Source organism: Phyllobates terribilis, unplaced genomic scaffold (genome assembly GCF_046119375.1).
Source record: "Phyllobates terribilis strain yellow unplaced genomic scaffold, ASM4611937v1 Scaffold_57__1_contigs__length_8443340, whole genome shotgun sequence".
Taxonomy (NCBI): domain Eukaryota; kingdom Metazoa; phylum Chordata; class Amphibia; order Anura; family Dendrobatidae; genus Phyllobates; species Phyllobates terribilis.
In genome coordinates this window covers 4,149,376-4,168,068 of record NW_027362817.1, presented here as the reverse complement: position 1 = coordinate 4,168,068, position 18,693 = coordinate 4,149,376, and positions in this window count along the sequence as shown.

Sequence of the window (18,693 nt, the reverse complement as noted above, 5' to 3'; positions counted from 1 at the left end):
CAACAGCTTTTTTTAACAGAGAGACATGAAAGACCGGATTAATTCTCCAGGAGGTAGGAACCTCCAACCTAACAGCAGATTGGTTGACAACCTGAAGCACCTTAAAGGGCCCTACAAACTTGGGACCCAATTTCTTAGAAGGAATCCTCAACCGCAGATTCCTAGAGGACAACCAAACCATGTCACCAACAGCGAACAAAACCTCCTGTCGTTTCCTATCAAAGTAGTCTTTAGATTTTCTGTTGGCCTCCTGAAGATTACCACGCACATCCGTCCAAACTCTTTCCAAATCACCGGAAAAATTCTCCTCCTCAGGCACGGCAGATCCCAACTTGGAGAACGACCCAAACGACGGATGTCTCCCAGAACAACAAAAAAAGGCGAACAACCAGCAGAAGAAGATGTATGATTGTTCAGAGCAAATTCGGCAAGTGGCAGAAACTCAGACCACCCCTCTTGATTGTCTGCCACAAAACAACGCAAGAACTGCTCAACATCCTGGTTTTTCCTTTCTGTCTGGCCATTAGATTCAGGATGATATCCGGACGAAAACGACAAATGAATTCCCAACCTGTCACAAAAGGCACGCCAAAAACGAGCCACGAACTGAGGACCCCTATCAGAAACAATGTCAGTAGGAACGCCATGAAGTCTGACAATTTCCTTGACAAAGGCCTTAGCGAGAGTTTTAGCGCAGGGCAGTTTGACGAAGGGAACCAAGTGACACATCTTGCTAAAACGGTCCACGACCACCCAGATGACAGTAAAACCCTCAGAGGAGGGAAGGTCAGTTATAAAGTCCATAGCCAAATGTGTCCAAGGAGCACTGGGGACCTCCAAAGGACAAAGCAACCCCGCAGCAGGAGTATGTGAGGACTTAGATCTAGCACATATAGTACATTGGCGCACCCACTTAATGACTTCCTTCTGCCATCCAGGCCACCAAAAACTGCGACCCACCAGTCTCTTGGTCTCAGAGATTCCGGGATGACCTGCCAACCGAGATTCGTGACACTCAACAAACAAATCTCTCCTAAAGGTCCCAGGCACAAACAACCTCCCATGAGGAGTGTTAGATGGGGCATTCTCCTGAGCTTTAAGAATCTCATCTTCCAAAACGGAGTCTAAAGCAGCTATCACAACACCTTCTTGTAAAATGTTTTCCTCTTTCTCAGCACCGACTATGGGAGAAAAACTGCGAGACAAGGCATCCGCCTTAACATTCTTAGTACCAGGGATGTAAGTAACGGAGAAATTAAACCGCGAGAAAAACAGTGACCACCTAGCCTGACGGGCATTCAGGCGCTTGGCAGCATCAAGATATATCAGATTTTTATGATCCGTAAGAACCTGAACGGGAAATTCCGCACCTTCCAAGAAGTGGCGCCAATGTTCAAATGCGAGTTTAATAGCCAATAATTCCCGATTACCAATATCGTAATTCAGTTCAGTCTCCGAAAATTTTTTTGAAAAAAAGGCACAGGGATGTAATCCATCCCCGTTATCCTGAGACAATACTGCGCCAACCCCCACAGAGGAAGCATCAACCTCAACCAAAAACGGCCTAGTAACATCAGGCTGCATAAGGATGGGAGCAGAGGTGAACCTCTCCTTGAGATACACAAAAGCTTCAATGGCCTCAGAAGACCACTGAACCGCATCAGCACCTTTCCTGGTGAGATCAGTCAGAGGTTTGACAATACTAGAAAAATTTTTTATGAATTTTCTGTAGTAATTGGCGAAACCCAAAAACCTCTGTATCGATTTCAAACCAATAGGCCTAGGCCATTCCTGCACAGCCTGAACCTTAACCGGATCCATCTCAAAACCTTTGCTGGAGATAATGTAGCCCAAAAAACTAATTCTCTGTACAGCGAACTCACATTTCTCCAGCTTAGCAAAAAGCGAATTGTCCATTAATAACTGTAATACCTCACGCACGCTCCGCCAATGAGACTCCAGATCTGGCGAATAAATCAAAATGTCATCCAAATACACAACCACATTTTTACCGATCAAAGGTCTAAGGATGTCATTAATCAGATTCTGAAAAAATGCAGGAGCATTAGTAAGACCAAAAGGCATAACCAGATTCTCAAAATGACCCACAGGAGTGTTAAAAGCAGTCTTCCATTCATCACCCTCCTTCATGCGCAACAGATTGTATGCCCCCTTAAGGTCAATTTTAGAGAACCACTTGGCCCCCAATAACTGGTTAAACAGATCAGGAATCAATGGCAGTGGGTAAGGATTGCGTACCGTAATTTTGTTAATCTCACGAAAATCCAGACAAGGACGTAAACCGCCGTCCTTTTTTTTTACAAAAAAAAATCCAACCGCCACAGGAGACTTAGAGGGCCTAATGTGACCGGCGGCCAAACTTGTCTGTATGTATTCCTCCAAAGCCTTCCTCTCAGGAATGGTAAGGTTAAATAAACGACTTTTAGGAAGAGTCGCTCCAGGGACAAATTCAATAGAACAATCATAGTCTCTATGGGGAGGCAAAACCTGCGATTCCTTCTCAGAAAAAACTCTCCAAAAATCCTGAATAGGAACAGGCAATTCTCCCCTATCCAAAGCTGCAATACGCCCGTTACAACACTTGTCATAACATTTATGGCTCCAGGATTTAATTTCACTGGTAGACCAATCCAGTACAGGATTGTGAAATTTTAACCAGGGCAAACCCAATATTACTGGAGAAGGCAAGTTATTCAACACTACCAAATCCAATTTCTCATGGTGAACACCATTAATAGTGAGAGGAAATTCACTGACCTTGAGAGTAATATTCTTCAAAGGGGAGCCATCCACAGAAACCACAGCAATGGGGAATGATAAAGGTTCAGGTTTTAAATTGAGTTTTTCCACGAATCCCCCATCAATTACATTCAGTGTAGACCCGCAATCAACAAACACCCGAAATTCCATTAATTTTTTCCTGAGCAATCGTGGAAGCAGCTAAAAATATACCCTTGGAATTTAAACAGGCAATACGGGCGTGACTGACCATTTTTTTTTCTTTCTTCATACGAAGCTCACAGCCTTTAATCAAATGACCAGATTTTCCGCAATAGAAACACAAGCCTTCTGAAAAACGACGGTCTTTTTCTTGAGAGCGAGGTGCCACCGATCCAATCTCCATCGGTTCACCACTGTTAGTACACACATTATCATAACCAGAAACTGACATAGCAGAGGATTTGCTCTCATTAACCCTAGCACGCAGTCTTCTATCCACCCGTATAGCTAATTGCATAGCCTGTTGGAAATCCTCAGGTGTAGGATAAGCAATTAGCAGGTCTTTAACCCTTTCACTGAGCCCAGCAAGAAATAGACTTTTCAGAGCAGAATCGTTCCACCCTGTTTGAGTGGACCAACGACGAAAATGAGTACAATATTTTTTGACATTACCTGATCCTTGTTTTAAACGTCTCAACTCAGTCTCAGCTGATGCCACACGGTCAGGATCATCATATAATAGTCCTAAAGCAGAAAAAAAACTATCCACTGATCTGAAGCATGTATCACTAGGTTGCAAAGAAAAGGCCCACTCCTGAGGCTCTTTGCGCAAAAGTGACATTATGAACCCTACGCGCTGGGATTCATCCCCAGAGGACTTGGGTCTCAAACGAAAATACAATAAGCAAGCATTTTTAAATGAAAAAAATTCTCGATGTTCACCAAAAAATAAATCCGGCAAACATACCTTAGGCTCCAAGAAATATGCTCCAGGACAGTTACTCACGTGCTGACGGAGCTCGGCCACTTCCAGAGAGAGTCCCTGCAGGTGTTTAGCCAAATCCTGAACCGACACCATGATGGAACAAAAAAAAAAAAAAAAAAAAAATCTTTCCTTAGAAAATTTGCAGGCTGAACTTACTGTTATGTTCTGCTACCAAAGCTAAGGAAAGAGAGGAGATCTGTCCCTACTATAAGACTCAGCTGAATCCCTACGATGTAACAGGGAACCTGATCCTGCGATCAGACCTGCTAAAGTCCTAATCTAGTCTGTACGGAGACCTATAGATGTGAGGAGGGAATCCCTACAAGTACTAAGGACTGGGAGGAATATGGGACACCTCCTAACAGAAATAGTAGCAGACAGACGAACAAACAAAATAGATAGAACATAGAGGTCCGTAGACCAAGCAAACTAACAGAGTTAGATACAGAGCACAGGCTAGCTAGAAAGTAGATATACAATGAAGTCCAGCAAAGCCAGAAGGGCGGAGCAGGATTAAATAGGCCAACAAGGTCATGTGACCAGCAAAGGAAAAAAAACCTAACAGCAAGGTTCTAACAGTAGGCCCGAGAAACAGAACCGTGGTTTTGCAGTTCCACGGTCAAATCTCTGTATTATCCTGCTTTTTTGCCGTAAAGAAAAACAGTAGTGTCTCCTGATTGTGCAGACACAAATATATCTGTTGAAAATAGTCTGGTGTAGGCCCAAGAAATACAAGTATGGTTTTGCAGTTCCACGGGTCAAATCTCTGTATTATCCTGCTTTTTTTGCATTTTTTGCTGTAAGGAAAAACAGTAGTGTCTCCTGATTGTTCACACACAAATATATCTGTTGAAAATAGTCTGGTGTAGGCCCGAGAAATACAAGTGTGGTTTTGCAGTTCCACGGGTCAAATCTCTGTATTATCCTCTTTTGGGCTATTTTTACCTAAAAAAAAACAGTTTAAGTGTGTCGCTCACTGTTCAGCCGCAAATATATCTATTTAAAATTTTCTGGTATACCCCAGTAAACAATAACTGTGGTTTTGCCATTCCACGGTAAAAAATCTCTATTATTCAGCTTTTGGTATTTTTTCCGTAAAGAAAAACAGTAATAGTTTCTCCCTGATTGTTCAGATTGTTTAAAAGAGTCAGGTGTAGGCCAGAGAAATAGAACTGTGGTTTTCCTCTTCCACGGTTCTAATCTACTTTCTATTACCCTTTTTCCATTGATAGTGCGAGTGTAAGCTATTTTACTTCCTTTACAATGGGCAAGGCGCGTGGCAAGGGACGTGGAACTGAACGTTCTGGTGACGGTGCGTGCAGAGGACGGGGCCATGGCCAAGGTGAAAATGTGCCACAACCAACAGCCACATCTTCTCGCTCCCACTTCTTGACCGAATTACTAGGGAAGCACAGAACAACACCAGTATTGCGAACTGATGAGTGTGAACAGGTTATTAATTGGATAGCAGATAATACTTCCAGTTACCTGGGCACTACCACCTCCGGTCTGTCTTCCACACGGTCAACTCTTAGTAGCCGTGAGTCTCGACCGCATACTCCTCCTCACCCTGATGCTCCTTCCTCCCACCATGCCGAGTGTCGTCAGACAGCAAGTGATCCCACACTTGGACACTCTGAAGAGCTGTTCACTGGTCCATTTCCATATTTGGGCCCCTCGCCTGATACGCTTGAAGTGGTGGAAGAGGAGATCCCATGTTGCGATGCCCAAATATTTGAACAGCCACGGCCACAGGAAGTCGACGCTGGCAATTTGTCACAAGAGGTGGACGATGACGAGACACAATTGCCAGGAAGTGAGGAGGAGGATCGTGGTGCGCAAGTGGAAGAGGAGGAGGTGGTGGATGATCTAGTAACTGACCCAACGTGGCAGGAGGACATGCAGAGTGAAGCCAGCAGCATACAGGGGGAGGGAGGCAGAGTACCCCAACAGGCAGGAAGAAGCAGTGTGGTGGCCGCACACAGAAAGCGGGCAACAGTTCCCCGTAACACCAACATGAGGGACGTTGCCAGTACAACCTGTAGGTCTTCCAGAGTCTGGAATTTTTTTAAAGACTCTGCTGATAACCCCAAAAAGGCCATTTGTAGCACCTGCCATGCCAGCATCAGCAGGGGTGACAAAACTACCAGCCTGACCACCACCAGCATGATCAGGCACATGGCAGCAAAGCACCCGACTTTGTGGGGCGAACCCCAGGGTCCACGACCAGTGTCAGCGGGTGTCACCACTGCTTCTTCCGCTGTTATGCGTGCAATAGAACCCCCTGTTGTGTGTGCAAGGCAATCCCCTGTCCATACTGCATGCAAAGATGCCCCCTCCTCTCAGTCTTCACTTGTTATGGCAGTTTCTCAAGAAACAGCATCAACGTCCACGTCCCACCGTAGTATTCAATTGTCCATATCCCAGACCTTTGAACGAAAGCGGAAATTCGCAGCCAACGCCCCACAGGCCACAGTCCTAAATTCGCACATTTCACGACTGCTTGCGTTGGAAATGCTGCCTTTTAGGCTGGTGGAGACTGAATCCTTCCGCAACCTTATGGCGGTGGCTGTCCCTCGGTACTCGGTCCCCAGCCGACACTATTTTGCCCGGTGTGCCATCCCCGCACTACACAAGCACGTGTCCCAAAACATCTGCAGTGCCCTCAACAACGCAGTTACTGCGAGAGTCCACCTGACAACGGACACGTGGACAAGTGCTTGTGTCCAGGGATGGTACATCTCCCTGACGGCACACTGGGTAAACATAGTGGAAGCCAGGACCCAGTCGGACCTTGGGACGGAACACATCCTCCCCACACCGAGGATTGCGGGCCCTATGTCAGTCAGAGTTGCCCCCACAGTGTACAGCTCCTCCTCCTCCTTCTCATGTTCAGCCTCCATCTCAGATATCACCACATCAGTTACAAGCTGGAAGCACTGCAGTACTGCCTCCGCCAAGCGGCAACAGGCTGTGCTGAAACTCATAAGCTTAGGTAAGAAACCTCACACTGCTTGTGAGTTGTGGACAGCTGTGAAAGAGCAGGCAGATCTGTGGCTGAGACCGCTGAACCTACATCCAAGCATGGTTGTGTGTGACAATGGCCGTAACCTGGTGGCGGCTCTGAGGCGAGGCGAGATCACACACGTACCATGCCTAGCTCATGTGCTTAACCTCATGGTTCAGCGGTTTCTTAAATCGTACCCCGAGTTGCCAGATCTGCTCGTCATAGTACGCCGCCTGTCAGCTCATTTTCGCAAGTCGACTACAGCTTCCACCGCCCTTACTGTGTTGCAGCAGCGTTTGCAGCTTCCGTCACACCGACTGGTGTGTGATGTTCCCACACGTTGGAACTCTACCCTCCACATGTTGCAAAGGATTTTTGAGCAGAAGAGAGCAGTTGTGGAGTACCAGCTGCAATAAGGCTGTCGATATTCAGGTCAGACTCCACACATAAGACCTCAGGAGTGGACCTGGATGTCTGACATATATACCATCTTGACAAACTTTGAGGAGTCCACCAAGATGGTGAGTGGCGATGACGCCATCATTAGCATCAGCATTCCACTTGTCAACGTGCATTGGGGGACAACGAGGGAGAGGAGGAGGAAGAACAGGAGCTTGTATCATGCGCTGTAGACGGTAGTACCTGTACAACTGTCATACCGTCGGTTCAGCGTGGGTGGCCTGAGGACAGGGGGGAGGAGGAGGAGGAGAGCATGGTCATCTTGGTGAGGACACGGAAGTCTTGCCCGTTACCAGTCTGGCACGCATGGTTGACTTTATGTTACGCTGCCTTAACCGTGACTCTTGGGTTGTCAAAATGTTGGGTGACAGTCATTACTGGTTGGTGACACTTTTAGACCCAAGCTACAAGGAGAACTTTCACTCTCTTATTCCTGAGGTGGAGAGGTCTACAAAAATGGGGCAGTACCAGAAGGCCCTTGCTGCAGAACTGTTAAAAAAATTCCCAACTGAACACGCTAGCGGCAGAGGTCACAGTTCGTTGACCAACCAAGGTATACAAGCGAGAGAGAGTCAACTCCAATCCAGCAGAGGCAGGGGAGCACTGTCAATGTTCTGGGACAGTTTTCTCAGACCCTCCCTTCGGGCAGACCCTCCCTTCGGGCAGACCCTGAGGCGCGGGGTACTCTCACAAGGAGCGGAAAGTTTCAAAAGATGGTGAGGGAGTACCTGTTAGAACCTTGCTCTTAGGTTTTTTCCTTTGCTGGTCACATGACCTTGTTGGTCTATTTAATCCTGCTCCGCCCTTCTGGCTTTGCTGGACTTCATTGTATATCTACTTTCTAGCTAGCCTGTGCTCTGTGTCTTGCTCTGTTAGTTTGCTTGGTCTACGGACCTCTATGTTCTATATATTTTGTTTGTTCGTCTGTCTGCTACTATTTCTGTTAGGAGGTGTCCCACATTCCTCCCAGTCCTTAGTACTTGTAGGGATTCCTTCCCCACATCTATAGGTCTCCGTACAGACTAGCTTAGGACTTTAGCAGGTCTGATCGCAGGATCAGGTCCCCTGTTACATCGTAGGGATTAAGCTGAGTTCTATTGCAGGGACAGATCTCCTCTCTTTCCTTAGCTCTGGTAGCAGAACATAACAGTAAGTCCAGCCTGCAAATTCTCTAAGGAAAAATTTTTCTGTTCCATCATGGTGTCGGTTCAGGATTTGGCTCATCGCCTGCAGGGACTCTCTCTGGAGGTGGCCGAGCTCCGTCAGCACGTGAGTAACTGTCCTGGAGCACATTTCTTGGAGCCTAAGGTATGTTTGCCGGATTTATTTTTTGGTGAACACCGAGAATTTTTTTCATTTAAAAATGCTTGCTTATTGTATTTTCGTTTGAGACCCAAGTCCTCTGGGGATGAATCCCAGCGCGTAGGGTTCATAATGTCACTTTTGCGCAAAGAGCCTCAGGAGTGGGCCTTTTCTTTGCAACCTAGTGATACATGCTTCAGATCAGTGGATAGTTTTTTTTCTGCTTTGGGCCTATTATATGATGATCCTGACCGTGTCGCATCAGCTGAGACTGAGTTGAGACGTTTAAAACAAGGATCAGGTAATGTGGAAAAATATTGTACTCATTTCCGTCGGTGGTCTACTCAAACAGGGTGGAACGATTCTGCTCTGAAAAGTCTATTTCTTGCTGGGCTCAGTGAAAGGGTTAAAGACCTGCTAATTGCTTATCCTACACCTGAAGATTTGCAACAGGCTATGCAATTAGCTATACGGGTGGATAGAAGACTGCGTGCAAGGTTTAATGAGAGCAAATCCTCTGCTATGTCAGTTTCTGGTTATGAGAATGTATGTACTAACAGTGGTGAACCGATGGAGATTGGATCGGTGGCACCTCGCTCTCAAGAAAAAGATCGTCGATTTTTTGAAGGCTTGTGTTTCTATTGCAGAAAATCTGGTCATTTGATAAAAACCTGTGAGCTTCGTATGAAGAAAGAAAAAAAAATGGTCAGTCACGCCCGTATTGCCTGTTTAAATTCCAAGGGTATATTTTTAGCTGCTTCCACGATTGCTCAGGAAAAAGTAATGGAATTTCGGGTGTTTGTTGATTGCGGGTCTACTCTGAATGTAATTGATGGGGGATTCTTGGAAAGACTCAATTTAAAACCCGAACCTTTGTCATCCCCCATTGCTGTGGTTTCTGTGGATGGTTCCCCTTTGAAGAATATTACTCTCAAGGTCAGTGAATTTCCTCTCACTATTAATGGTGTTCACCATGAGAAATTGGATTTGGTAGTGTTGAATAACTTGCCTTCTCCAGTAATATTGGGATTGCCCTGGTTAAAATTTCACAATCCTGTACTGGATTGGTCTACCAGTGAAATTAAATCCTGGAGCCATAAATGTTATGACAAGTGTTGTAACGGGCGTATTGCAGCTTTGGATAGGGGAGAATTGTCTTTTCCTATTCAGGATTTTTGGAGAGTTTTTTCTGAGAAGGAATCGCAGGTTTTGCCTCCCCATAGAGACTATGATTGCTCTATTGAATTTGTCCCTGGAGCGACTCTTCCTAAAAGTCGTTTATTTAACCTTACTATTCCTGAGAGGAAGGCTTTGGAGGAATACATACAGACAAGTTTGGCCGCCGGTCACATTAGGCCCTCTAAGTCTCCTGTGGCGGTTGGATTTTTTTTGTAAAAAAAAAGGACGGCGGTTTACGTCCTTGTTTGGATTTTCGTGCGATTAACAAAATTACTGTACGCAATCCTTACCCACTGCCATTGATTCCTGATCTGTTTAACCAGTTAATGGGGGCCAAGTGGTTCTCTAAAATTGACCTTAAGGGGGCATACAATCTGTTGCGCATGAAGGAGGGTGACGAATGGAAGACTGCTTTTAACACTCCTGTGGGTCATTTTGAGAATCTGGTTATGCCTTTTGGTCTTACCAATGCTCCTGCATTTTTTCAGAATCTTATTAATGACATCCTTGGGCCTTTGATCGGCAAAAATGTGGTTGTGTATTTGGATGACATTTTGATTTATTCGCCGGATCTGGAGTCTCATTGGCGGAGCGTACGTGAGGTATTACAGTTATTAATGGACAATTCGCTTTTTGCTAAGCTGGAGAAATATGAATTCGCTGTACAGAGAATTAGTTTTTTGGGTTACATTATCTCCAGCGAAGGTTTTGAGATGGACCCGGTTAAAGTTCAAGCTATACAGGAATGGCCTAGGCCTATTGGTTTGAAATCGATACAGAGGTTTTTAGGTTTCGCCAATTATTACAGAAAATTCATAAAAAAAATTTCTAGTATTGTCAAACCTCTGACCGATCTCACCAGGAAAGGTGCTGATGCGGTTCAGTGGTCTGCTGAGGCCATTGAAGCTTTTGTGTATCTCAAGGAGAGGTTCACCTCTGCTCCCATCCTTATGCAGCCTGATGTGACTAAGCCGTTTTTGGTTGAGGTTGATGCTTCCTCTGTGGGGGTTGGAGCAGTATTGTCTCAGGATAACGGGGATGGATTACATCCCTGTGCCTTTTTTTCAAAAAAATTTTCGGAGACTGAACTGAATTACGATATTGGTAATCGGGAATTATTGGCTATTAAGCTCGCATTTGAACACTGGCGCCACTTCTTGGAAGGTGCGGAATTTCCCGTTCAGGTTCTTACGGATCATAAAAATCTGATATATCTTGATGCTGCCAAGCGCCTGAATGTCCTTCAGGCTAGGTGGGCACTGTTTTTCTCGCGGTTTAATTTCTCCGTTACTTACATCCCTGGTACTAAGAATGTTAAGGCGGATGCCTTGTCTCGCAGTTTTTCTCCCATAGTCGGTGCTGAGAAAGAGGAGAACATTTTACAAGAAGGTGTTGTGATAGCTGCTTTAGACTCCGTTTTGGAAGATGAGATTCTTAAAGCACAGGAGAATGCCCCTTCTAACACTCCTCATGGGAGGTTGTTTGTGCCTGGGACCTTTAGGAGAGATTTGTTTGTTGAGTGTCACGAATCTCGGTTGGCAGGTCATCCCGGAATCTCTGAGACCAAGAGACTGGTGGGTCGCAGTTTTTGGTGGCCTGGATGGCAGAAGGAAGTCATTAAGTGGGTGCGCCAATGTACTATATGTGCTAGATCTAAGTCCTCACATACTCCTGCTGCGGGGTTGCTTTGTCCTTTGGAGGTCCCCAGTGCTCCTTGGACACATTTGGCTATGGACTTTATAACTGACCTTCCCCCCTCTGAGGGTTTTACTGTCATCTGGGTGGTCGTGGACCGTTTTAGCAAGATGTGTCACTTGGTTCCCTTCGTCAAACTGCCCTGCGCTAAAACTCTCGCTAAGGCCTTTGTCAAGGAAATTGTCAGACTTCATGGCGTTCCTACTGACATTGTTTCTGATAGGGGTCCTCAGTTTGTGGCTCGTTTTTGGCGTGCCTTTTGTGACAGGTTGGGAATTCATTTGTCGTTTTCGTCCGGATATCATCCTGAATCTAATGGCCAGACAGAAAGGAAAAACCAGGATGTTGAGCAGTTCTTGCGTTGTTTTGTGGCAGACAATCAAGAGGGGTGGTCTGAGTTTCTGCCACTTGCTGAATTTGCTCTGAACAATCATACATCTTCTTCTGCTGGTTGTTCGCCTTTTTTTTGTTGTTCTGGGAGACATCCGTCGTTTGGGTCGCTCTCCAAGTTGGGATCTGCCGTGCCTGAGGAGGAGAATTTTTCCGGTGATTTGGAGAGAGTTTGGACGGATGTGCGTGGTAATCTTCAGGAGGCCAACAGAAAATCTAAAGACTACTTTGATAGGAAACGACAGGAGGTTTTGTTCGCTGTTGGTGACATGGTTTGGTTGTCCTCTAGGAATCTGCGGTTGAGGATTCCTTCTAAGAAATTGGGTCCCAAGTTTGTAGGGCCCTTTAAGGTGCTTCAAGTTGTCAACCAATCTGCTGTTAGGTTGGAGGTTCCTACCTCCTGGAGAATTAATCCGGTATTTCATGTCTCTCTGTTAAAAAAAGCTGTTGTGTCGGATGGTGACGCCTCTGCCTCTGTTCCTCCGGTGGTGGAGGACGGGGAATATGAAATTTCTCGCATCCTTGACTCTAGACGGTATAGAGGTAGTTTGCAGTATCTTGTGGCCTGGAAAGGTTTCGGACCCGAGGATAACTCTTGGGTGAGGTCAGATGATGTTTCCGCGTCCAGACTTATCAGAGCGTTTCACAGGAGATTTCCTGATAAGCCTGGTCCTAGGGGATCCGGAGGATCCTCTTAGAAGGGGGGGTACTGTTAGAACCTTGCTCTTAGGTTTTTTCCTTTGCTGGTCACATGACCTTGTTGGCCTATTTAATCCTGCTCCGCCCTTCTGGCTTTGCTGGACTTCATTGTATATCTACTTTCTAGCTAGCCTGTGCTCTGTGTCTTGCTCTGTTAGTTTGCTTGGTCTACGGACCTCTATGTTCTATATATTTTGTTTGTTCGTCTGTCTGCTACTATTTCTGTTAGGAGGTGTCCCATATTCCTCCCAGTCCTTAGTACTTGTAGGGATTCCTTCCCCACATCTATAGGTCTCCGTACAGACTAGCTTAGGACTTTAGCAGGTCTGATCGCAGGATCAGGTCCCCTGTTACATCGTAGGGATTAAGCTGAGTTCTATTGCAGGGACAGATCTCCTCTCTTTCCTTAGCTCTGGTAGCAGAACATAACAGTACCTTGCCGACCGTACCAACGTCCTCCGTGATTCCTTTGTGCCTTTATATTATTGGGTATCCAAGCTGGACACTTGGAATGAACTCTCTCTGTACGCCTTGGAGGTCCTAGCCTGCCCTGTCGCTAGCGTGTTATCGGAGCGTGTTTTTAGTGCCGCTGGGGGAATTACAACTGATAAGCGCACTCGCCTGTCAACTGACAATGCTGACAAGCTGACCCTTATCAAAATGAACAAGGGCTGGATTGCTTCTCATCACCACCAAATGACAGCAGAGTAACAAAGTCAAATCCACTGTGTTATTTCGGGAGGTGTATTCACATCCACCGCTTCACACCCACACATGGGTATACGCTTCCTCATTTCGGCTGTTTTATGTTCTTCTCCTTATCCTCAGCCTCCACCACCACTATACCACCAGGGTGACCGTGGTCCGTGTTGCCATTATTGAAAGTTCCTCCGTCCTTATTTTTGTCAGCTTTTGCTTGGAAGGCATAAGCAAAGACTGTGGGAGACCCACTCCCCAATAATGAGAATAATATTTTTAAGATGCTGTACTGTATGGCTCTTGGAAGGGGCATTAAAAGCGTCTTGTTAAGCTACTGCGACCTCCACCACTTTTCCGAGGGGCATTCAAACCGTCTTAAGCTACTGCGACCTCCACCACTTTTCCAAGGGGCATTAAAAGTGTCTTGTTAAACTACTCTTAACTCCACAGCTCTTCCAAGGGGCATTGAAATGTTTTTAACCCCTTCACTCCCGAGGGTGGTTTGCACGTTAATGACCAGGCCAATTTTTACAATTCTGACCACTGTCACTTTATGAGGTAATTACTCTGGAACGCTTCAACGGATCCCCCTGATTCTGAGAATGTTTTTTCGTGACATATTGTACTTCATGATTGTCGTAAAATTTCTTCGATATCACTTGCGTTTATTTGTGAAAAAAATGGAAATTTGGCAAAAATTTTGAAAATTTTACAATTTTCAAAATTTGAATTTTTATGCCCTTAAATCAGAGACATATGTCACACAAAATAGTTAATAAATAACATTTCCCACATGTTTACTTTACATCAGCACAATTTTGGAACCAAAATTTTTTTTTGTTATGGAGCTATAAGGGTTCAAAGTTGACCAGCGATTTCTCATTTTTCCAACAAAATTTACAAAACCATTTTTCTAGGGACCACATCACATTTGAAGTCACTTTGAGAGGTCTTTATGACAGAAAATACCCAAAAGTGACACCATTCTAAAAACTGAACCCCTCAAGGTGCTCAAAACCACATTCAAGAACTTTATTAACCCTTCAGGTGCTTCACACGAATTTTTGGAATGTGGAAGAAAAAAATGAACATTTAACTTTTTTCACAAAAATGTTACTTTAGACCCAATTTTTTTTTTTTCGCAGGGGTAACAAGAAAAAATGGACCCCAAAATTTGTTGTGCAATTTCCCCTGGGGACGCAAATACCCCATATGTGGGGAAAAACTACTCGGAAGGGAAGGAGCGCCATTTGACTTTTTGATTGTAAAATTTGCTTGAATAATTAGCGGACGCCATGTTGCGTTTGGATTGCCCCTGATGTGCCTAAACAGTGGAAACCCCCCATAAGTGACCCCATTTTGGAAACTAGACCCCCCAAGGCACCTATCTAGATGCATAGTGAGAACTTTGAGCCCCTAGGTGCTTCACAAATTGATTCGTAAAAATGAAAAAGTATTTTTTTCCCACTTTTAACCCTTAATAAAATTCTTGAGGGGTATAGTTTCCAAAATGGGGTCACTTGTGGGGGAGCTCCACTGTTTAGGCACATCAGGGGCTCTCCAAACGCGACATGGTGTCCGCTAACAATTTGTGCCCATTTTCCATTCAATTTGTTAGCGGACACCATGTCGCGTTTGGAGAGCCCTTGAAGTGACCCCATTTTGGAAACTATACCCCTCAAGGATTTTATTAAGGAGTACAGTGAACATTTTGAACCCAGAGGTACGACACAGAATTTGATAACATTAGGTCATCATATTGAATAAGTTGTCATTACTCTTGAGCGTAAGTGCTCGCTACTTGAGTTTGCATCGGGTACTCAGGTATGCACCATGTATCACGGGTGCTCAAGTGAAATGCTCGAGTCCCCGCCCGCATGTTTCACGGTTATTAGACACCCCACAAAAACCATGCGGGGTTCGCTCGTGCATGGCAGGCAATCCCCGCAAGGTTTTTTTTGACCGCGAAGCATATGGGGCGGAGACTCGAGCACCCGCGATACTCAGTGCATACCCGAGCACCCGATGCAAACTCAAGTAGCGAGCACTTGCGTTCAACACTAGTTGCCATATCGTCATCTTTTTTTTTTATTTTTTTTTTTTTACTTTTGAAAAAAAAAAACAACCCCCACCCTAACATTAGCACAACCCCAACCCCAGCCCGAGCGTTTATTTTTTACGCCGTTCCTCGTGAGGTATAAGTGATGAGATTACTTTATTCTTCGGGTCGGCGCGATTACAGCGATACCAGAATCATATCGGGTTTTTATGATTGACAGCTGTCACACACTAAAAGACACATATTTTGTAAAATCTAGTTTTTGCATTGCCATATTTTGGCCTACATAGTCATGTGACGGCTTGTTTTTTGCGGGATGAGTTGACGTTTTTATTGGTGCCATTTTCAGGCATGTGACATTTTTTGATCACTTTCTATTCCAGCTTTTGGGAGGCAGAATAAACAAACACCAACAATTCAGGAATTGTGTTTTTTTACATTTTTTTATTCTACTCTGCGTGTGGTAAAATTGATGAGGCAGCTTTATTCTTCAGGTCAGTACGTTTACAGCGGTACCACATTTATATTGTTTTTTATGTTTTGCCACTTTTACACAATAAAAGCTATTTTATAGAAAAAAATATTTTTTTGCATTGCTTTATTCTGAGAGCTATAACTCTTAGATTTTTTGGATGATGGAGCTGTATGGTGGCTTGTTTTTTGCGTAACGAGATGACGTTTTCAGCGGTGCCATTTTTATTAATATTTGTCTTTTTGATCGCGTGTTATTCCATTTTTTGTTTGGCGGTATGGTGAAAGCATTGTTTTTTGCTTCGTTTTTTTTTTTTTTTTTTTACCATGTTCACTGAAGGGGTTAACTAGTGGAACAGTTTTATAGAGCAGGTCGTTACGGACGCGGCGATACCAAATATGTGTACTTTTATTGTTTTTTTGCTTTTTTTTTCATAATATTTATTGATAGGTACATTATATTTTTATTTTTAGTGGATTATTTTTTTTATTATTTTTTTTTCACTTTCTGGGAGTTTTTTTTACTTTTTTACTTTGTCCCACTATGGGACTTTCACTTTTTTTATTCTGATCGCCTACATAGCATAGGGATTGAGCACCATCCCTGTGCCATGCAGGCAGTCAGCGCTGGACAGGGAGAAGATAGTTTGGAGATGCACTGCGCATGTCCAAAAAATCTTCCTGCTGTCTGGTGACCCGGATGTTGTCATGATGACATCGGGTCGTCATGGCAACACCCAGGAAGCCCTGGCAGACTGCGCTGGAGGCCGGAAGAGGAGGGGAGTATACCGATCACTTCCTCTTAGCCACTGCAATGCTGCGATCGACTTCGATCGCAGCATTGCGGGGGTTAATGTGCCGGGAGCGGTGCGGGACCGCTCCCTGCACATTGTCACAGCTGACACCCTGCGGCGATCGCGATGACGTACTAATACGGGTCAGGCTCTTAAAGCCCAGGGCACTGATGCGTATTAGTACGTCTTGGGCTTTAAAGGGGTTAATTAACTCTAACCTCCACGTCTCTTCAAAGGGGCATTAAAAGCGTCTTCTTAAGCCACTCTGAACTCCACAGCTCTTCCAAGGGGCATTGAAATGTTGTTTTTAATTACCTCTAACCTCCACGACTCTTCCAATGGGCATTGCATTTCCTCCTAATTTTTGGCAGCTTTTGCTTGGAAGGCATAAGCAAAGACTATGGGAGACACACTCCCCAATAATGGGAATAATGTTTGTAATATGCTGTACTGCATAGCTCTTGTAAGGGGCATTGCAAGTTCCTCCATCCTAATTTTTGGCAGCTTTTGCTTGGAAGGCATAAGCAAAGACTATGGGAGACACACTCCCAATAATGGGAATAATGTTTGTAATATGCTGTACTGTATGGCTCTTGTAAGGGGCATTAAAACAGTCTTGTTAAGCTACTGCGACCTCCACCACTTTTCCGAGGGGCATTAAAACCGTCTTGTTAAACTACTGTGACCTCCACGTCTCTTCAAAGGGGCATTAAAAGCGTCTTCTTAAGCCACTCTGAACTCCACAGCTCTTCCAAGGGGCATTGAAATGTTGTTTTTAATTACCTCTAACCTCCACGACTCTTCCAACGGGCATTGCATTTCCTCCTAATTTTAGTCAGCTTTTGCTTTTCAATGCAAAGGCGAAAACTAAGGGAGACCCACTCCCCAATAATGGGTAGAAGGTTTTTAGTACACTGTAATCCACGTCTGTTTCAAGGGGCATTGCAGTTCCTCATAATTTTTGGAAAGCCTTCCATTCACTGCTTAGGCCAACAGTGTACAGGAGACCAAGTTGCTATAAATGGAAAAAACTGTTTAGTTAAGTCCCTCTGACCTCCATGTCATTTTCAAGGGGCATTGGAGTGCCTCAAAATTTTTGGTAGGCATTACACTCACTATATGCCCTATAACTGTGTAGCCGAACCGCTCCTTTTGTTACAGAAACATATCCTACAAGACATATGTGGTTGACTGGCGTGATATTGATGTGAATGGTCCCTGTTCCTCCTGCTCTTTCTCCTTTGCCACTACCTCATCGATCATTTATCATCTGAAGCTTTGTTTTAACGGGAGTCATAGAACTGGGATAGTAGCAGGAAAACACCAAGGTTACTTACCGGTAGCCGGTTTTTCCTGAGCCCATGACAGCACACCTTGAGAGAGGATCCGCCCCACCGAGGACAGGAAACCGTCTGAAATAAAAGGGTGGCACCTCTCCCTCGCTTCAGTTGTTTACAGAGCATTGAGAGGACCTCCCTAAACAGGTTAGGCATATAACCAACACCCACAATATACATATACACACCACCCAAAACAGTGCACACCAGGGTGTGAGAAACATAGAAAAAATAGGGGGGGGAAACTACGGGTGCTGTCATGGGCTCAGGAAAAACCGGCTACCGGTAAGTAACCTTGGTGTTTTCCCCTCCCCCATGACAGCACACCTTGAGAGAATTTTGGAGAATTTATGAGCACCCTAGGGAGGGACCACCGCCTGAAGTACCCTTCTCCCAAAGGTGAGATCTGAAGAGGACAGATCCAACCGATGGTGCTTAAAGAAGGTGGATGATGTAGACCAAGTAGCAGCCCTACATATCTGCTCGATCGAGACGTCTGCCCTCTCTGCCCAGGAGGTTGTGACGGCTCTGGTGGAATGAGCCCTTACATTGTCCGGGGCTGGAACCCCCTGTGGACGTATAGGCTAAGGAAATGGCCTCCCTAAGCCACCTAGAGATGGTACCCTTGGACACCCCGTGACCTTTCCTACTCCCTTGAAAGGCCAGGAACAAGGAATAGTCCTTCCTCCACATACTAGTCATGTGAATGTACTGCAGCAGGGACCTCCTAACATCTAGGCTATGGAACCTGGCTTCCCTGGGTTCTTGGGATTGCTGCAGAACGAGGGTAGCACAATCTCCTGACTACAGTGAAATCTAGATGCCACCTTGGGAAGGTATGCTGGATCTGGCCGCAAGGTGACCCTATCCTCAAA